Here is a 20,707-nt window from a genome sequence, read left to right as displayed (position 1 = left end):
TGCAACCGTACGTTATATCGAGTATCTGTAATATAAGCGCGATGGTTTAACAGAAGCAAAAAAAAAAAAATCGAGCGAACGGATATCCCAAGTGCATAATAATTTCTTATCCCTGATTTTTCTTGACCGTGTTTTATTTCTCAAAAATATATAAGTGTTGCCTATTGTGTTATGAATATAAGAGATGGATCTCAAAATAATGCAAATTTCTTGAGAAATTTTTTGTCTTTATACTGCACTTGTTGCAGATACAGATTTAGCAATGCAAATCTTACTTTTCTTAATAAAAATATCATAGCGTAGTTTTTTGTGAATGTAACAAGAAGAATGCGAATTGGATGATAAAACGTATTTGTCAGTTTATTTGAGGTTTTCAGTTTAATGAGATTTTAATTCAAGCGTTAAACAAAAATATTACAACAAAATTTTTTAACACTATATAAAAATAAATTTAAATATACAAAGAATATTGAAATCAATTTCTTGTGTATAATTATCTGATTTTTGTTGAGGAGAAATCAACTTTGATTTGAACAGAAAGTATCCAAAATGAACGGAGTAGAGATCATTATTATTATAATTACATATATAAATTGTAGAATATATATGCTGTGTATATATTTCAGTGTTCTCTCATTAAAGAACTCGCATTCGATATTCTACTCTATCAGACAAGACTGAATCTTTGAGTTCGCGTATAACAAATTCCTCTCCACTTTCGATATTTGGCGTTTGCACGAACGTGACGTACACGCGTGTGCGCGCAAAATCCGAATGTGCGGTCTTGGTGTTCGTGATAACGGAGCATTTCGGCGAGTAGCCGCGTATAATGAAGAGCGTTTTGCGGTGCTACCGGCTAACCTCAAGTCACGCAGCACATCGACACGAACGGCATAATTACGGAGCGTTTTCGAGAAGATTACCACCGCGACGAAATATTGTACGAGCAAGTAACGCGAGTGCCGCACAGTCGTTACGCATAAAACATAAAGAATTTGCGCGTGTGCATTTTTCGACAGCTTCTAAAAACGGACATAACTACCGGCGATAAGCAACAGTAGAGGTCGAAATAAACAAAATTTCCTTTTCTTTATAGTCTTAGCTTATTCTCAATGATTTCAAAAAATCGACGAAAATTATCATGTGCAGTTTTCTAATGCCAGAAATACGTGACACACTGGCATACCTGCATTCGAATCTGATTGCATATGGACATAATACAAACATTGAAGTATTTTTATCAGATATTGCAATATAGCGAGAAAAATTTTTGTTCTGAATATCATATTTTGATTAAATAAAATTACCTTCTTTGACGAAAGAATAACAGATATTATATATATAGGAATAATAGGTATATTATTAAATTGAAATGCGTATTAATTTCGCTCAACATATATACTAATGCTTTTTTTCGCGAATGAGTTCCTGGAATTGGTGCGGATGCACGAATCGCAGAAAAGGTCAGGGACGTGTTTCACTGAGGGGAAACCGATAAGTGGGATAGCGATCCCAGCAACTGACTGTCGTCTTATCATTCGGTCTCAGCTGTTCGCCCCACGCGGCGCGTCCCGATTCTCGGAAGGACCTCGTAAAAATATCACACAGGATGCGAACCGCCTGCTACAGCGACCTGCTACGCGCCGGCACGAGGACTCACGTTTCGGTCTTTCATCCCTGGGGATGCACATGGTACACAATTCATGGAAACGCAGATCAAAACATTTCGCGTTCGATGCACCCGCATCTCTATCTAGAGCAGGTACAGATTACAATTATTCTTTATTGAGCTTAGTTTATTTTAGTTGGGACAGTTTCATAACTTTTCCGTTAGTAAACTATCTTTGTTGCGTCGACTTGCGATTAAATCAGCATATAGTAAAAGAAAATCGTGAAATAAAAAACAATGAACGAAGACAATTGTTCTTAAAAAAAAACTCAGAAATAAAAAATACTACGTTTTAAGTTTTAACATGAACTGTAGGAAGCAAAAGCATACGGGATTAGAATAATGTGCAATTTGTTTTGTTTTATTTGTACTTTAAATACTATTGTGAAATTTTTAGAAGTTTTTTCTACAAGCTCTTATTTATATGTATAAGTAAAAATAATTTATTCTTTTTTAAATATTCATGTACTGTAACACCTTTGTCCATATATTTCTAAATATTTTCTTTGATAAATAAGCAAAATATAGCTAAAGTATTTATTCATATTATCAAATATATATATGCAACTATTAATTATAAATTATTAAATCAATTAGAAATTATAAAAAAATCTATTGTGTGCAAATTAATCTTTCTTCAAAAAGAAAAATCAAACTTAGTAAGATTATTTAATCACCGAAGAAGCGTGATCTACCATAATCAATCTAGATAGTTTTTATGGATTTGAATGCAACGCAATCTTTCCTTCGTTTCGAAAATTGGCTGGATAGGATCATGAGTGCCTCTTAAGTACACCATATACATACATATTACCATTGCAGTTATGAAGAATACGGTGATCAACAAGTTAGACCGTGAGTTTTTCTGCCGATAGCCAATACCCAAGTAACTAGTCGTTATCGCTTCGTGTGCCGGTTGCGTTTAACCGGCTCCGGCGAAACCTGGAGCCCTTATTTTCACGGAAAGCACCTTTTACGCTCGTCGACCAAATCCTCTTGCATTTACCGCAAAGCAGACTTCGCTTCTGTTTAAGAGAGAGCGCATAGAAGTTGAGGTGGCGCCTATACACCTCGTAATAAACTTTTTCAGAGCGGCGTTTTTTATCGATCGCGTGATCAATTTTTCGCGATATTAATTCAGAATTCACCGAATTTTGTCTGCGGCCGGGACCGCAGGGGACGAAGACAGACACCGCACGGGAACAAGGAAGGACATCGTGGCGAGAAAAGGGACGGCTGGCTGGCGGCTCCGCGGAAATCCATCGACGCGTACCGCGATTTTGCACGTGGTTATTATCTTCTTGCGAGGACTTTCTCTCTCACTCTTTCTCTTTCCCCTTATTTCTCTCCTACACTCTTCTTTTTTTCAAGCGACCCTGCCGCGAACGGAATTACCCGGGAATTCTATCGACAAATCTCGCGACCATCTCCCGTTGGCCGGCGCAGACATTATCATCGCATTAACCGTACTACGGAGAGAAAGAGAGAGCAGGAGAGAAAGAAGAGGAGCTGGTCCAGCCCGGTCCCAGACAATCCAGCGACGGTTTCTGTCCTACTGACGCTGCTTATTTGGGAGAGATGAGAAGAAGGAGAAAGAGGAAAAAGGCAGAGAAAGGGAGATGAAAAGAAAGATGGAGACCCGATGGGTACAAAGACCCACCAGACGGTAGTACTCGTTTCTTTCTGTTGCCTTTCATCCTTCCCGGCACTTCCTTCCCACCGTCTACTCTCTACCTCCTTCTCCTTTCTCTCCTTCTTCACCTTCTTTTTCTTCTTTCCTTTCATCGCGCACGGCACCTCCATCGTTCCAATCGGAATTTCGCTCGCGATCATCAACTTATCCACGATATCAAGCTCGTATTTTCAGTGATGAGAGAGAGAGAGAGAGAGAGAGAGAGAGAAGATTCAAACAATTGCTTTTAAAATTATTAATAAAAATATCTTTAAGCATTTAAGCACCTTTTTCTGTATTTTATAGATACACTGTTGGAAAGTTTTTGTAGTTTTGTTAAAAAAAATCCTTGTTAAAATTTTTGTGTAAAATAATCAACACACATACACGTGTAGATTTAACATATGCCTGCTATGTTAATTGAACTTGACAAATTAAAAATGTAAAAAATTATCAAAATAATGTAAAAAATATGTTAAAATAACACAATTTGAACGTATTTAGTAAATGTGTTGAAATTTACAGAAGAAGAGTGTTGATTTTATCTTACAATCTTAACTTCAAAAAGTACGATCAGAATTACATATCCTTTTTGTTGAAATATTTTAACATAGTATCGATGTTACCATTTAACACATCTATATCGCATCTATATTATTTAAATCGACACAAAAGTTTGAGTGAACCGTTTGAGTTTGGGGGACATGTGATTTATGTTATATTTAACACAAATTTTCCAACAGTGTACATTTTTAAATATCTACGGACACTTTCTTCAGCAAGTATTTGTACCTATCGAGATGCTAAAAATGATGTACTTTTTACATTCCTAGAGAAGAATTCTGAGGGAACACGATCACGCGCGCGCGATGTCGACGACAACGACAACGTCATTCAAGGACGCGAGAAACGAAATCCCTCGAAGAATATCACCTCCGACGAATATGTCCGCGTTTAATTGGACGGGGCCCCGATCCGCGCGTATCACAAGACCTCGACGTCGGCGAGGCGGTCCTCGCCTCATCAATCTGGGCGCTGACTAGCTAATTTCGACATGGACGGCACACAGGGGATCCAGACGTAAATCGCTATCTCGCGAGAGGATAAGTCGATGGAATCGCGCGGATTAACAACCGCGGCAGAATCGAGCGCCTTCGCGTCGTCCGTGAGATGGGCAGTCCGATTTCGTGACCAAGCGGTTACTTTCTTGCAACTCCGCCGTGTTAATCGGAATGGGGCCGTCATACCCGGGGACGTCCAATCCTCTTGGATCGCGACGATGATCGCGAAACTTGTATACGCAACGGCGTTATTTGTAATCGCAATTTGCAGAAAACTGTGCGGAAAATATGAAACTTCCCTGCAAACGATACCAGATAATCTGATTGTTTGTCAGATAAATCAAAGATTATTTATAATTTTTTCTACGAGAGTTAAACATCATTATCTTATTTTAGTATTATTATCATAGCTCTCCGTTTCCCTCTTTTCTCAACATTATCATTTTACTTTTCTCTTTCGGAGACCGCTCTCCTTCGAATCAAGTCCTATTCTACCGTGTCAATGCAATCGTTCCTCGCGACATAAATTTGCGGCTACGGCGCGCGACGACGGTAGAAACGACTTATCGTAGAAATCCCCGTTGATTGACGCTTCTGCGAAGGACCTCACGCGCGTTGTTATAATACATTCGTGCGTGCATGCTCGCGCGCACGCTCGCGCGCGCATTGTTGCGGCGTAAACGTTGGTGCACAATACGAATCGAGTTCCATTGAGACAATTGGCAATTTTCGACGCCGAATATCCGTCGGAAGCGGCGGTAGCGCCCACGGCCACTCACTTGGCAAATTGAAGTCCAGACAATAAATTGCAAACTGTCGTATGCTACGGTACCGCACGTACGCGGCCCTACACACGCACGCGTCCGCGACGCGACGCGGAGCGGAGCGCGCGACGTTTCTTCCTTCTCCCTCCGTCTTTCCTGCCCGGTTTCTCCCTTCCTCCCTTATCCTCCTTTCTCTCTCCTTCTCTCTGTCGTCGACATAAGGACCGCACGCAGTAACATTACCATTCGGTCGCAGACGAATTCATTGGCTATGCCAGGGCGTCTTCCGTTCACAGGCAGAACGGTTGTCAGTCCGGTTTGACCCGACTTAGATTGTACGTGAGAAGCTGTTACGGTCGGCACTCATCAAACGATCCCCGAATCGCGCACATCGCATAGAACGGTTCTTCCTTATCGAAATGGAACGGGTCTATATTTTATCAGGAGAGTAGTGCATAACGATTGCGCTTCTTTGCTTATCCAACGGCATCGGCGCGTATCAAGAGGTATCGGGCACTCTTCAGTCTACAAAAGCTTATCCTGAGCAAAATAAGGTTGACATATATTTCGTATGACTTTTGATTATTTTTCATATAGCTGATCGTTAACCCGAGCTGATAATGTTTTCTAACGTTAGCAGATTTGCGTTATGTTTTAAATCCCTGTTTTTAAAAAAATATAAATAATTATTAATTATAATTTTTCCTTTACTCTTTATAATCAAATTATTAAACGGCTAACATTCGACAATTTTTTCTTAAGATGTTCAATAACATTTTAGATAGAAATCATTAGAAAATACTTTTCTAAAAATGTATAATATTTACGACCTCTTTTCTGTGTCAAGTCCTACGCTAAAGAGATAAGATAATGTAATTAGCGCGTATCTTTCGACGCAAACGCTAAATTGCAGCAATCGACCGATGAGGACAACAGCTGGCTCGCTAATACTTGCGATTGACTCATCGACGCCAGTGTTTTATCAGCAATTCGAATTCCCATACTACCTGCGCGTCATTATGATGAGTCGAAAAAGATTCTCACCGGCGGCACGTTAAAATATAGGGGCCGTGCGATGCGCATCTGCCTACCTCCATGCGCAATTACGAACGAAACTGGCATTGTGCGCCGATGCATCGCATTGACTCGTCCCGCGGTACCCATGAAGAGACGATCTTATGTGTGTGCGTGTGTGTGTGTGTGTGTGTCGCATCGATCCGCACTCTGTGTCTCTTTTCATGAGGGTTTATTTATCGGCGCATCGCGTCGCTATGCCTCCGCGAGAGGTTCGCACGCGACATCGAATCCATGACTATGTAGAAGTGCTTCGGAGTAGCCTTGCAACTTCCGACCCTCGTGTCAAAATCACGTCGTTTCGCATCCTTTCCGATTGTAACACCGCGTTTCTGGTAATATACTATAGATACTCCCCTAAAAAGATAACTCTGAAGACCGAATTTTACGATGAACCGGAAGAAATGACTCAGATTGGTTCTCTTATTTTGAAAAGGCCGAAAGAATTGCGCTCCGGCCACGGCAAAAAAGAAACAAGAGAAATCCTCCCGAAAACCCTTTTTTTGGGCGAGCCGCATAAACAGCTGGTGGAAGTCGGTCGGCTAATCGTACGTCACGTGTGCTCCTTTCGAAAGACGCTCCGAGGCGTCGTAATCTCTTTGAAACTAAATATTGTTACAATATTTACGAGTAGCGGACGAGTGCCGCGAGCTTTCAGCTGTCGCATCGCGTAACGACTTTGTTAAAAGCGAGTGCTTCTCATCCTGTCCAGGAGCCCAACCAGCGCGGCGGAGCGTCCTGACAAGACAATTTCGAAACAGCGCACTTTACTGAGAAAGGGCCCTGAGGGCCCAGTATTATTGACGTATTACGAGATAATGCGACGGCAGTAATACGTCACTTCCGGCTGCGGCTGGTAATAAAGTCGAGGGTTGCGCTTTTTGAGCAACCCGGGCGCACTCTTTAATTGAATATTTAGATAAAGATTCGCGGACGCGCGCGCGGGCACTCTCCATGGGAGTGCCACATCCGGTGTAATAAGCCGCATCATTATATGCAGATCGTGACATAAAAATTCATTCGACTCGTGCCACGACGAAATAGCAGCCACCAAGGAATGCATGCATCTATCAACCTGATATTACACAAACTAATTCTATACTTTACGAAGTAGAAATGAAGTGATTGAGATCATAATATACCGCGAAGTTGATTGTTTTCAGAAATAATGTAGGATAAGACGCGCTTTCTCTTGATCTCTTCATTTAATCCCCCCCCCCCTATCTATACATTTTAATTTAACGAAGAAACATTAATGTAATAATCTGAGATCAATTTAAGCTATTGATTTGTTTACATTTAATGTTATTTATATGTAGCTGCTCTTTATAAGTAAGATTTAATCAAAGATCTGAATTTTCTGGATGAAGCTTTCGAAGGACCGAACCGAGAAAAAAGTTTACTCACGGTCTTCCTGCGACGATCGAGCGCGAAGAGTTACCCAGGTGACATCCGGGTAACGAAAACTCCCTGGGTTCGGTAAAGGTAAAGGTGTAGGTGAATCTGCGCGCGTATACTATGACCTACTTGCACGGAACGAAGGCAAGTAGAAAAAAAAATCCGTGGGGAACAGATAGGAACTCCTTACCGAACCGTGGGAGAGTCCTTCGGGACGATCAGCCATTGAACTTTCTCCTTCCGGCCTTTTATCTCTCTGAAGCCACAGATTCTGCGATCGCGCGCGTCACAAAAGGAGGGAGAGAGATTCGTGTCCTTTATAATTGCGTCTCCTTCAAAAAAACGGAATCCAACGCGGCTCGTATGGGTGCAGGACGTTATACATATATATTGTGTGTACACGATAACTTTGCGACGCGTTAGAATAATGGATTTGATTCGCCTTAATGTCGGAAGTCGGCCAGTCGGACTGCTCACTCGGCCTCGCGTCGCCTGCCCCGCGCCGTCAGAAGACTAACGCACGAATATCGGATTACGTCGGTGAATCTTCGTGAAAGAAAAAGGAATTGTTCAACAAGGCTCACGCTTTCTGTTCAGTAAAACGCGCCCATTACCGAACACCTCGCATAATTGTCGCGTTATGGCGCGTGATTTGTCAAGATTGCGATTCGATTTTGCGAACGTTATGTTCGCTTGATTGGTGAACAATTTCAGAGTTAAGCAAACACTCTTCCCTTTTTGGGTTTGTGCGAGTAATTTATGGTGAATATTAGAATGCTGCAAAAATTCTATCACGATATTGAAATAATTAATGCGCTACTTTGAATCATACAGATCGTTTTTTGCTTTTTTCTATTTAAATTTATAAATCTTCTTTGTAAAAAATTTTTAATTTGGACAATAATTCGTCAAAGGAAAGGGAATAACTCTGCATTCCGTCACACGTCTGGCAAGAGATAGAGAGATGTTTTTAAGAATCTTGTTGTTTCTATAGTGTGTAAACAGAAACCAAATGGTCGGATAGCAGTGTCATAAAACGATTCTGGTTTCCCACGGACGGTATCTCACCATTTGAAGGACCTCGAAATCCTGAAAGAGAATAACTCGTGAAAAATGAGAAGTGTTAGGAAAACTGCTTTTATGACGACAAATATTCAAAATCCTGTAAAAAATTAGAAAAGTTAAAAAGGAACGATACAACTCTTAAAAATAATAATAATAATTTTATTAAAAGTATATTTAATGTCGCAGCGAGAAAAGAAAAAATTAATAGTTTATTGCAGAGAGTTTTGAATAAAACCAAGTGTAATTAATGAAATTTATTTTATATAAGTAGAAATACAGTTTCATATACTGTTTTTAAAATATATAAATTTAAATCTCCATTCTCTCTCTCTCTCTCTCTCTCTCTCTCTCTCTCTCTCTTGCTTCAATTTATTAATGTATCAAAATTCATAAATTTTTTCTGGAATTTCTTTTCAAAACACATTGCTTTGAAATATCATGTAACAACTGTAACAAATAATTTTGGTGGATTTTGCGAGGAGTTATGATATCAGGCTGTGTTCGTGGAAATATGGTGTCTCAGCGGTATTGCATGTTCACTTTTGTAGCGATTCAATTCAACAACTATCGTTTTTTATATCTTTGTAAAAAGCTCTGTTTACTAGGCCAAAACAACTTATCGTCACGTAATTCGACAGTGGAATTACGCCGGGCGTATCTTAGCGACGAAAGCGAGTTCTTCCCCTTTCCTTCGCGATGGTTATCGTTTCTCGTGTGCGCGTAGTTAAGCACCATATGGCCGCCTTTTTGTTCCGCCGAGGAAATGGCGAATGGGGAAGACGGTGTGGTTATTTATTACATTACCTGCGGAAGTCTGGGCTATTGCGCTGAAGCCTCTTGTCTTTCTGGAGAAGGCACCGCGGAGGAGGAAGCTACGTGTCTTAGGAATGACAGCTCACGAGCTACTCGATTATTCGCTCGAAAAACATAATCAAATTTATTGTACACGATTTATCCGATATTTTCTCTTATTTTTTTAACATTTACATATTTATGTTTAATTTAGAGCTTATTTGCTAAATCAAAGTCCTTAAAGATCAGCTAATTGAATTCTGCTAATCGCAGACATTTAAAAAAAGTTATTAAACGTTTTTCAAATGTCTGTGATTATTGAAGAATATCTATAAACATTGGAGGCGCTTCTCCTAAAGATAATTCATTCGTGTGATAAGAGAACAAACATTGCTGCAGTTATCTGCATGCAGACGGAAGTACGTTTCGTGGACATATTGGTCAATTTGCTTCCCGTAATCTACTAATACGGATGTATTTTCGAGCGAAGAACGGCAAAGGGGTCACACAAGACTGCTTCTGTGTCTTGGATTTGATCTTGGACGACTTCCTTGCCTGCGGTTATCGTACTCATGACCCGATACACCACTAATTTCATAATTATCCCCGCAGGAAACGCGACGACACCGGAAGCACATATTGCGCGACGTCAGTTGGTTTAAGGAGAAACCAATAGGAAAAGTACGCGTTTTTTATATACGTTTTTTGTATATATATCTCTTGTACATCGTGTATTTTAAAAATTATGCAAAAATAACTCAATAGTAAAATAATCCAAATAATCCCCAATACATTGCGTATATTGGTATCACAAAAATGATTATCATAAATTTAAGAATTTTTGTCACAAAAGTATCAAGAAGAAAAACTTTAAAGGATAATCGTCCTCTAATTAAATTTTTTAATGAAAAGAAAGAATAATTGTGTAATCCAGTTTGAATATTTGTCGGAATAATATATTAGGTAGATTTTGTCTTTTGATAAAAGATCCGAGCAAATTTCACAATACCAAAAATCCAAGATAGTTGTTAGCTTTGCGGTTCTAGCTAATAATACGCTAATAATAGCTAATTATGCGCATATGATACGCAGTCCTTTTTGTGTCAAGCCTACAAACTAACAATTCACGTTCCATGTTGACCGTTGTAGCGTTTTCCCTGATAGTTATGCGAGCGGTGAACAACGTTTGCGATCGCCTATAGTCAGAAGTGGAATCGTTCAGAATATACTTGGACTTCCTGCGCCATGCCTATGTCTTGCCACGGCGCTCGTCTACGCGTATATTTTATTTGCAGAGGAAGTGAAGATTTTTCTGTGAATGCATCTGTTTGCCATGCAGGAGCATATCCTAGGCTTGGCAGTCTTATTCTTCCGCAGGTCGATGACGCCTGCTTGAAAGGAGTTGCACAGCCTTTATCCTGATAAAAATCTCACTCCCGATGCATAATGCATTCGAAAAAATTTAAATGGCTGCCAATTTGGACTAAGTTTTCGACGCGAGTTCTAATGTAAATAAAAATTTAAATCAAAGATTCAGTATTTATAATAATACGATTGAAATAATTAATAATTGCATTACACAGCAAGGATTTTAGAGGTCTATATTCAAATGCATCGATGTTAAAAATTATTCGAGAAGTATTCGAATCACTTTAATTGTTCAATAAGAATATCTTTTAATCATGAAATGATACGAATAAAAAACGTGACCATTCGAGTGTTTTTCAAGAACTTGGAACAATTAAGATAAACTTAATTCTCTGTCAGCTTCAAGATAAATTTTATTAATCTCTTGAAAAAATGAATTGGGCTGCTTTCGCGTTGAATCTTTCAAAGAGAAGTAAAGCATAAAACCTTTGATTAAAAAGTGACTTGTTTCTACTTAATCAGACCGAACTGTACGTATCTTCCGTGCGCCAATAAATATAAATGTAATAACACTATAAATATACCAAATATATAAGTCGCGAGGTATCTAGCAAATGGCATAAATTCCATGGTATAGATAGATACAGGGAACACTTTACAATGGCCTTATAACGCGCCCGCGTAATATTCGACTCAGAAACTTGATGGAGAAGGACATAATACTGATTATATGCGTCAAGGCATAAAGCGTAAGTTACAATTTAACGAGCAATAAAGTTTTGTGGTGCACCACATCCTGTTCACCGAAGACCGCTGTGCGCCAGCATTCAAATGGCCCCGCAGAATTTTGAATTGCGCCGAATGCTTATAGTAGACGGTAGTACTCCTGCAAGCGCAGGCCAAAACCCCCTTCAAAACACAGACTTTTACCTCGAGTTTCATTCGCATTGAGTTATTTTCGTTTAATTAGTCAAGAAATTATTAAAATAGTACTCATTGTCAGTTCAAAAAGCACAAGCGACTTTTCCTACGTCTAGATATCTTTTATTTACAAAGAAATGAGAAAGAGAGAAAGATATATTAGTTGTGCATAAAATTATTAACTGAATTTGATAAGTTCGTTAAACAAACTGATATATAGATACAGAAAGAGAACCTTCGTTTCATAAATTTTAACCAAGTTCAATCAAAATTAGCATTTTGCATTCTCTACTTGGCAAATTTTCTTTAATCACGTTTATCATGCGATACATCCTTATTCATAAGCGAGCATTATCCTCACGCAATAAAGTTGTTCAACGATGTCCGATTCGCGGCCCCCATCCGCGCGAATTTCCTCAATTATGCGATTCTGGCGTTTGACCGCGAAGTAATATTAATTTCGACGTCGGAACACACACGGGATACGTTACGGCTCATTAAATAGTCCGGTTAAACGACGCCGTAATTCTGCAATTCTCGAAAAACGCCGCTTTTTATTAAAACAGCCCGAGGTCAGCGTGAATTCTTCGGTCTTATTAACGGAACGTTGCTCGTAAAACCGCGGATAATTCTATAAAATGCTTGTAATTGTCGCTGTATGTAAAAATTTAGATCGAATCGCCGCACGTTTGTAGGTTGAGAATAAAGTTAAAGATGCGCGAACTCCATGGTTGGAGGTATACCGTCGTGAGAATAGCAAGCTCATCGGCCGTCATTCACGTCGATACCATCGTCGATTCGATGGATGTTTCGCCCGATGACCGGTGAATACGACGCATAACGAGGGGAGGGCGGCCCAGGCCGGGCCAGACCACGGGCTCTTAGCGATAACTATTTCAAATCGAAAAGTCATTTGTCGGCATCGGCGACATGTGAAAACCATTACAGAGTAATAATCGGACTGCTCCCCCGAGCGCGCTCCGTGCTCGCGGCCGCGCGCTCTCGAATGCCGATATGGTGCCACATGTCGAATCGCGATACGAGCGATCGGTCGAAAACGAATTTACTGCACGTAATGACTCCGCCCTTTTCGAGTTAACGTCAGGTTTCAACAATCGCTGAAGTAAGACGTCAATTAATCGCGCACACCCGCAGTCGTCGATAATTAAAAGCACTTTTTTTTCGAGTGGCAGAGATACAGCGTATTAAGATATTATAACTTATAATTCTATATACATATAAATTTATTACTACTAGATAAATTATTGATTCAAAAAATACTTTCATGAAGATACTTCAGTAAAGCATAAAGAGTCTCTGTAATAAATTGAAAATCAAATTTAAAAAATGTATATGCATAACAAAAATTTCTAAATTAATCACCATTCTAAAACAGTCATATTCATAAGGAGTTAACTGTTGAAACATATATTTATCGAGTCTTTTACTATCATTGAATATGTTATCAATGAATTATCCAGCGCAATGAAATTTGTCTATACACACTCTTTTAAAACTTGTTATTCGTACCGGTTCCTAATGAGTACATATCTGAGTGTGAATACTATCATACTCGATTAATCGGTCGCGATCGCTAAATCACGCGTCGCCGATCAGGAAAGTAAAAACATAAGGGAAAAAAACGAAATCGTCGTGAACGATTACGGGTTGTTGAACCGGTGTTGGCACGCAAGTCAGGTGTATCTCGATACATACGCGACCAGGCAACATTCTTTCGAAAACGAGCGTATAAGTAAAAGGGCTTCGGATCGGAGAAGAAGGGATCCGCGCGCGCGCGCACGCGGAATGCACTTCTGAATTGTCTGCAAATCAAGAGCGTAAGGCGTTCCGCTTCGTTAATCATCGCCGCGAAAAATGTCTCATAGAGACCTTGTTTTCTTGCGTTTTTATCTCCGTTTGCCGCTAAATGCGGCTGTCTAATTCCAAATGTTATCGCGAATTATTTTAAGGGCGAGCAAGCAAACCTGAATATGAAAATCAAAGATTATATCATTAGAGATAATTAAATCCTTAATTACAGAATTTTTAATTTATACTAATAAAAATAATTAAGTTGTTCTTGGTTGTTTCAAAGTCAATGATGGAACATGAAATTCTACTTTTCAAATTTAATTTATTCATATACTGCTTCAATTATATATATATATATATATATATATATATATATATATAATCTTTATTTTTTTTTTACTTTTTTTTATTTCGCGCACACATTCTTTTCCCATTTTAACTTTCTCCAATCATCTCCTGTCTGTTTCACTTTCTTTCCCTCCCACGTTTGCACCTCTTCGATCTCCTCTGCTTCTCGTCTCCTTCCTCTTTCCACCTTTCGCATCCACCTCCTCTCCTCGCTCCCTCGTCCTCGCCCCACTCCCCCTCGCGACTCTCCCCGTCTCTCTTCCGTAATTCCTTCGCCCTTCCTCGTTCCTCCGTTCTCTCCTTTGTCTTTCCCGCCGCCTCCCTCTTTGTCTTTCTCGCTCTCTGACCCCTCCTTCCCTTTGCCACCTCCTCATTTCATTGAGAACGTCTGGTATGCGAGGGCTTTTTATACAGGAACGGAGCCTCCGCCGTCGCTGTCCGGCCTAATGGCCGGCAAGGAGCAACCCGGGAGGCTACTCGTAAGGACTTTCGTGAGCAGCACAAGGGGCCACGCCGAGATGCGTGGCCTTCAACTTGCAGCCAAGGTTTTGAGGCTCGCGCGCATGCACGAACCCAGGCCCGCTATCGAGAAGGAAGCGAAACGTTCCCATGGGGATTATCGTCAAGGTTGGCTCATCTTTGATTCTCGTTCATTATATTCGAGATATCGAGTCTATTCATGGATTTATACACATTTGTAACGTACGTACGTATATGTTTGCTTTGATTAACCATTGACACAGATAAAATAAATGTCATTAAATAATTTTTTCGAATCGAAGATATGCTGTATCATTGATTATGGAACATGCATGTTTAAAAACTCATTGAAACTTTTTGCTTCTTTTCTCGCTATTTTATTAAAGCCAACTAGTCTTATAAAGATCCACTTAAGAACTATAAACAGAGCCTTATATGTCGACAGGTGGTTAAAAACTCGTATAAAAATTAGCAGTGAATTCTTTTAAAATATAATCCGTTATTCATTTGATTTTGATTTCTGATCTATTCTCATTCGTTTCATTATACCTTTCAATCTCTCTTTCTCTCTCTCTCTCTCTCGAGATAAACAAATACATGATACAAAAGGATAAGTTCTACATCAAACCATTAAGTCATGTTTCATTAATTTTATTGAAATAATGTGTGAAATCTGTTACTGGTTTTAAATTATTTAATATTATACATAACTATATATATATATATATATATATATATATATATATATATATCATCGAGAGCTACTGAATAAGAATTGGAAAGTCGAACCATCGAACCATTTCTATACTGAAATTCTTCAATTTAACAGGTCGCAATTTTTACCCTTAGGTCAGTGAAAAGTCACACTCGCTCGCTTTTCAAAGCGTAATTTCGAGTGAGATATTTGCCTATCGATGTCTTGAATGCCGAGCGAATACCGAGACATAAAAGACACGAAGAAAGACGCCGCTGCGGGATCTTCTCGCACGACAGTCGTGCGATGTTTCCGCAACGCGACGCGGCACGTAGTAACGCTGATTGCACGTGTCTTACACGCGCGCGGTTGCAAATCATTGTCCACGTGCAAAATGCACCGCGTTGTGCGGTATGTTTCTGATCGCGGGAGGCCTACCTCGCGGTCTCTCGCAACGAAGGCGAACGAGGAATGAGAGACAGCCTTTTGCATGCGCAGACATCCAGCATGGACATTCTCAGACGTCTCTCGGGCACAGCGGTAGATTTAAATCGTGTTCCTTGAAAGAAGATCGTCACAATTCAAAATTTCTCAACGTCTTAAATAAATGTTTTTTGAATTGCGAGTAATAAAATTTCAACTCGTGATGTTCTTTCAATAAAAAAAAAATATACAAAACTTTCTGTAACTATTAATCTGTGTAAGAAATTGAAAAATTGCGTTTCTTGTATTGCCACAGTCTTCTTTCATACATAGTACTCGGAGCACGAACCAACAAAGATTAAGAAAGATCACCGATTTAAATCTCCATTTTCCTCTTATCTTCGCTCTATACGATCTCGGGATCTCTAAGCCTCGCAAAGATGAAGTCTTAGTTGCAAATAAGGTTTGCACTTGTAACAAAGACGGCCATTGAGTCGCCGCGGGAGCTATTATAATTGCGATTGCTAAGCAAATGTGGCGCGGGCGCGCGCGCGCGCGCGCGAGCGCGCGAGACAATAAGATTCGCGAAACCCGTATCCGTGAAACATGCGTGGTCATTCTTCTCCTCCTGCCCTTCGCTCCTCACGTCCTTCGTAACGGACTGTCCTTCCTTCGCCGGCAATTCCTTCACGAGTCCCGCCGAAACATCCTGCCTGCACCGGCTAACGCCTTTTCCACGTATAAAAGGCTTCGCTGACGCCGATCCCGGGCGCGCTCGCACTCGCGCTTCGCGCCACACAAAGCCGTGGTGCCATCGCACCGTCGCCGGCCGCCGGCTCACATGTAAATCACGTGTGCCACACACGAGGCGCGCGGTATTAACCGGTAGAAAGAACCTCAAGAAAGAGAAGAAAGGAGAGAGAGAGAGAGAGAGAGAGAGAGAGAGAGAGAGAGAGAGAGAGAGAGAGAGAGAGAGAGAGAGAGAACAAACCGACATTGGATCCGGTAGACGCGAGAGAAGCTCGCATTTCTCGAAAGATGCGAGGTGCGGTGTTATATAATGGCGGCGAATGCGCGCGAGTGACGTATTAATTTGGTTGTTACCCTCTAAACTTGGTAAAAATTGGAAAATTAAGCACAGAGGCGTATTGTAAAATAGAGAAGTAAAGAAGAGAGAGATAGCAAAAGATAGACAAGGTCACGGACACAATTAAAATAACTAAGTCTTTTATTTTTTCTTAATATATATTCCACAAATATATATTATTCATAAGAAAGGACAAAAATACACGTTAACTTTTTAAATCGCGACATTACCATCGTCTTTCCGTATTTCAGAAACTACTTTTCGGCTTTATGAGAAATATGGGATGGAATGCTCGTAAAAATACTTGAGCAAGAAACGGCATATCTTAAAGCTAGACGTTTCTTGATATTTAACAGGTGGTTGTAAATAACATTTATAACAGAAATACAAGAAATATGAGCCGTTTCAGTAACTGACATCGCGAGTTAAAGGTTAATTACAAGTGGAATTTAAATGCCATTCATCCAAGTCTTAGAATTTAAAAGCATATATATATATATTATATATATATATATATATTACTATATAGTATATATATATATATATACTATATATTTTAAATAAAAAATATAAAAAAATCATACGTGGTCACACATGAGAAGAGTAGATACTGGCAACAAATACTTTAACTTGGCGAGATTCTCAGAGCTGACTTTTAGCTTAAAGACGTAGAAGAAGAGGAAGAAAGGAAGAGACAAGTGTTGTTACCAATGTGATACTAGCGCGCCAGACAGGTTGAGTGAAGCAAGGATGCATACCAATTACGAGGCTGCATCCGTTGTAAATTGATGAGGAAGAACAACGGTTGCCCGCGACAGTCCGTGAGTCTGCGAACGTCTAATCGACCCTACAGGAATCCGTCGAAAGAAATCAATTGTTTGCGAAAAACGAATTTTTACCCCGAAATATTAATCTCTTTAAATAATCCGTTAATTTCTAAGAACTTATTAATCCGCAATATATGCAATATTAACCGTAAAATAAAAAATTCTAGGAATAGTGAATGGTTTCATGTTTCACAATTATATCTCGTTATTATTTTTCAATAATATTTTTTTATGATAAAATAACCTGTTTTGCATGCAGCTGTATTTCCAATAAAACTTAGGATTTAAGTACAAAATAACGATGACAATTTTGTCTTAATTTGTGAGATATGATATGGGTTAATGGCAGAGCAATAAAATTTTAGAGTATAGAATAAACTGTCTGTGTAAACATTCCACGGCGCGATAATCTTTGCGCCGAATATGTGGGCGTGGGAAACGGCCTGATATATAAGTGCACGACTTTTCATGTGATTATACCTTGGACCGCGAACATGCCATTCGAGGTTGTCTGGTTGATGTAGGCGTGCAATACCATGCTTATGGCATCCTCTCTTTATTACGACAACCATTCGTTACTTTATTTAATCATATCAATATTACAACGCTCTTTCATTCTTCCTTCGCCACATTCGCGACCTAGCGAATCAGTGCTTTCCATCGCTTTCCATCTTAATATCTCAAACATATACGGGATATCTATTTAGGCACTTGATATTACGAAAGACAGAAATAATGTTTTCTTAACCAACTATATTAAAATGTTGATAGCTTTTATAAACCGCGGCCCTAATTAAATTTTGAAAAGAATTGCCTTCGTTTATTACAATTCTGTACATACAACCGCACAGAATATACGTATCTGTTTCTAGTTTATGCTAAAAAATTCAATGGTTAACATCGTTACTTGCAAATTTTACAATATTTGCATAGTTCTGCCCGCGAAGCAAAATGCCATCGCACGAGAGGCATTCTTCGCGAAGAGAAGAAAAAAAAACGCAACATTCGTTCATTCATTCATTCATTCGTTCGTTCGCGTAACATTTTATTCGCGAGAGAGTCACTATGTATCCAGCACTCGATAGGATGTTCACAAACATTCGGCGCGATGCGTTGGCGAGCACGAACTCGCCGTGTTTGTTGATCGCGAGAAGGGATTCGCGCGATCGGGTGAGAATGCCGACTCCTCGGCGCGCGGGTGAAAAAATACGGCACGTGTGTTCGATTAGCCAGCTCCTTTGTCGTAGCCAGTAATCATGCACCACCACCACCACCAGCATCGGAAGCTGTCATTCACCAGCCGAGAGAGATCACGCCGCGGCGCGCCGCCGCGCCGCGCCGATCTCGCTGGCATCTCAGACGAAGCCACATCATCCGGTCATGCTGCGTGCGATACACACCCGACCCGCAGCGCAACGCGAGTATCATGTTTTATTTATAGCCGGCGACATGCCGCCTTAACAATGCTCTCCCCTCGAACCATTTTCCGCGAAGAGATAAACGGTGCGACGCCCCTTGATCCGTTTGTCTTTTTCCTTCAATGCGATTTGTATATAGATAGACACACGATGATGCGCGATCGATCGTAGAATATTATTAGGCCCAGAGAAGTTATGACTTCTTCCTTCTGTCTTTTAATTCTAAATCAACTTTCAGATATTGTATGACATAAGTTTCAATAAGTCTTTAATCCTTCGAGAAATTAGAATGACACTAGGAGCTCCAATCTATGGAGTACACCTTGTCTGGAACCGTCAATTTTACAATGAGAAAATAAAACCAAGGTCGTACTACGCCATTCTCTCTCACATTTTTATCATTGCGTGGCGTAAGGGCGCGCCGAAATTATCATTCTGCCCCGCGGCGTCGTAATGGGGGCCCGACCTCGAAGTTTCGCCTCGGTAAAATTTCATGTTTCATACATCCCTCGCGAAACGGCGTATACTTACGATTCGACGCCGTTAGACACCCTTTCCGTTTATTCTCAAAGTCACTTTGTGGTGTACCACGGTTCGCCGATTGCAAACACGCCGGCTTTTTCAGCGAAGAGAGCGGGCGTGTCTTGCTGAGTCAAAACGTGTACTTGGCGAAGTACAAAATGAGTGGATATTCTTACGAAAGTTATCGAAAGCTTTTGGGTATAAAATCGCAATATTAAAGAAAAAGAAATGCCGATCAAAACCCAAGCGCGGAATTAAAGTGCACGATGATAATCTAACAATTTGTAATAAATATAATAATTCTAATTGTAAGTAGAAGTTTTATATAACAATGCGTATCAATATTTTCAATATTGCGTTTATTCTAAGTTCTAACTGCGTTATAGTCGCAAAAAAAGTTTTAAAGTGGATATCGGATACCTTTGATCCAAACAACATTATCTGCTTTGCTGGAAAATTACGAGGAAGTATTGGTTCGACGGCCATCATTATAGTGCGCGCGTTTGCGCAGGTAATGCCGCTTTTTCGCGCGGCTTTTTACCAAAAGGATGCTTCGCCCGGTCGGGGATCAATCTTGTCCGCGGCGAACTCAATAATCCTTTTCGGACGCTGCCGTACAATGTTAGCAATTTAATGGGGGTTCATTGTACCCGAATACCCGCGCCTCCCATAGTGGTCGTTAATCAACAACCGGGGAGTAAAGAGCTGGCGAATTTTGAAGCACGACGTCGAGGTGTCGGTGAGAACTGACGATTATTTAACTTAATTATTAATTCGCATCTAAATTATACTTGCTACGAATTCTTTGAACATTTTCGAGCTAAGGAAATATTACTCGGGACTTTTCAGAACTAAAATTTCAAGAAATTTTTATTTATTCAAATTTTATTCATTTGTATTCTCTAAAAAAAACTTAATTTACTAAAATTAATTCTTGAATTTTCTATATCTTGTAAATTTTTTTAAATTCTTTTAATTTTGCTTTCACATACTTTGAATTCGAGATGCTTACGTATCTTTTAAATAAGCACTTTGTATCGCCTATTTTACATTATTTGGATTATGAGTGAGTCTAATCCATATATTGTCTGATATTTTGTTTGTGCAAGTAGGACGTATAATTTTGGCAAATATATTTTTGGTACATTTAAATATCAGGAATGTCAAGAAATTTTAGGAATATTGATTAAACACTGATAATTAATCGTTAATTACCGATAATAATTAGTAACAAGTCGATTATTTAAAATCTATTTTCGGCGGATTAGTATTAAATCTTCCTGACAATTTCGAGCGAGGATCGCGTCTCGGC

General features: G+C 39.8%; 1 long non-coding RNA gene across 1 annotated transcript in view; it reads left to right on the top strand.

Moving 5' to 3' along the window:
• LOC143905251 (uncharacterized) overlaps positions 1–20,707 on the top strand; it is a 53,080-nt gene that overhangs the window by 23,073 nt on the left and 9,300 nt on the right. The window contains exon 2 of the long non-coding RNA XR_013259148.1: positions 14,359–14,571. This is a non-coding gene — a long non-coding RNA (uncharacterized LOC143905251). The remainder of the gene's footprint in view (positions 1–14,358; positions 14,572–20,707) is intronic.

Source organism: Temnothorax americanus, unplaced genomic scaffold, assembly GCF_048541705.1.
Source record: "Temnothorax americanus isolate GAGA-0224 unplaced genomic scaffold, ASM4854170v1 Scaffold6, whole genome shotgun sequence".
Lineage (NCBI taxonomy): Eukaryota > Metazoa > Arthropoda > Insecta > Hymenoptera > Formicidae > Temnothorax > Temnothorax americanus.
This window is presented reverse-complemented; position numbering and strand designations above follow the sequence as displayed.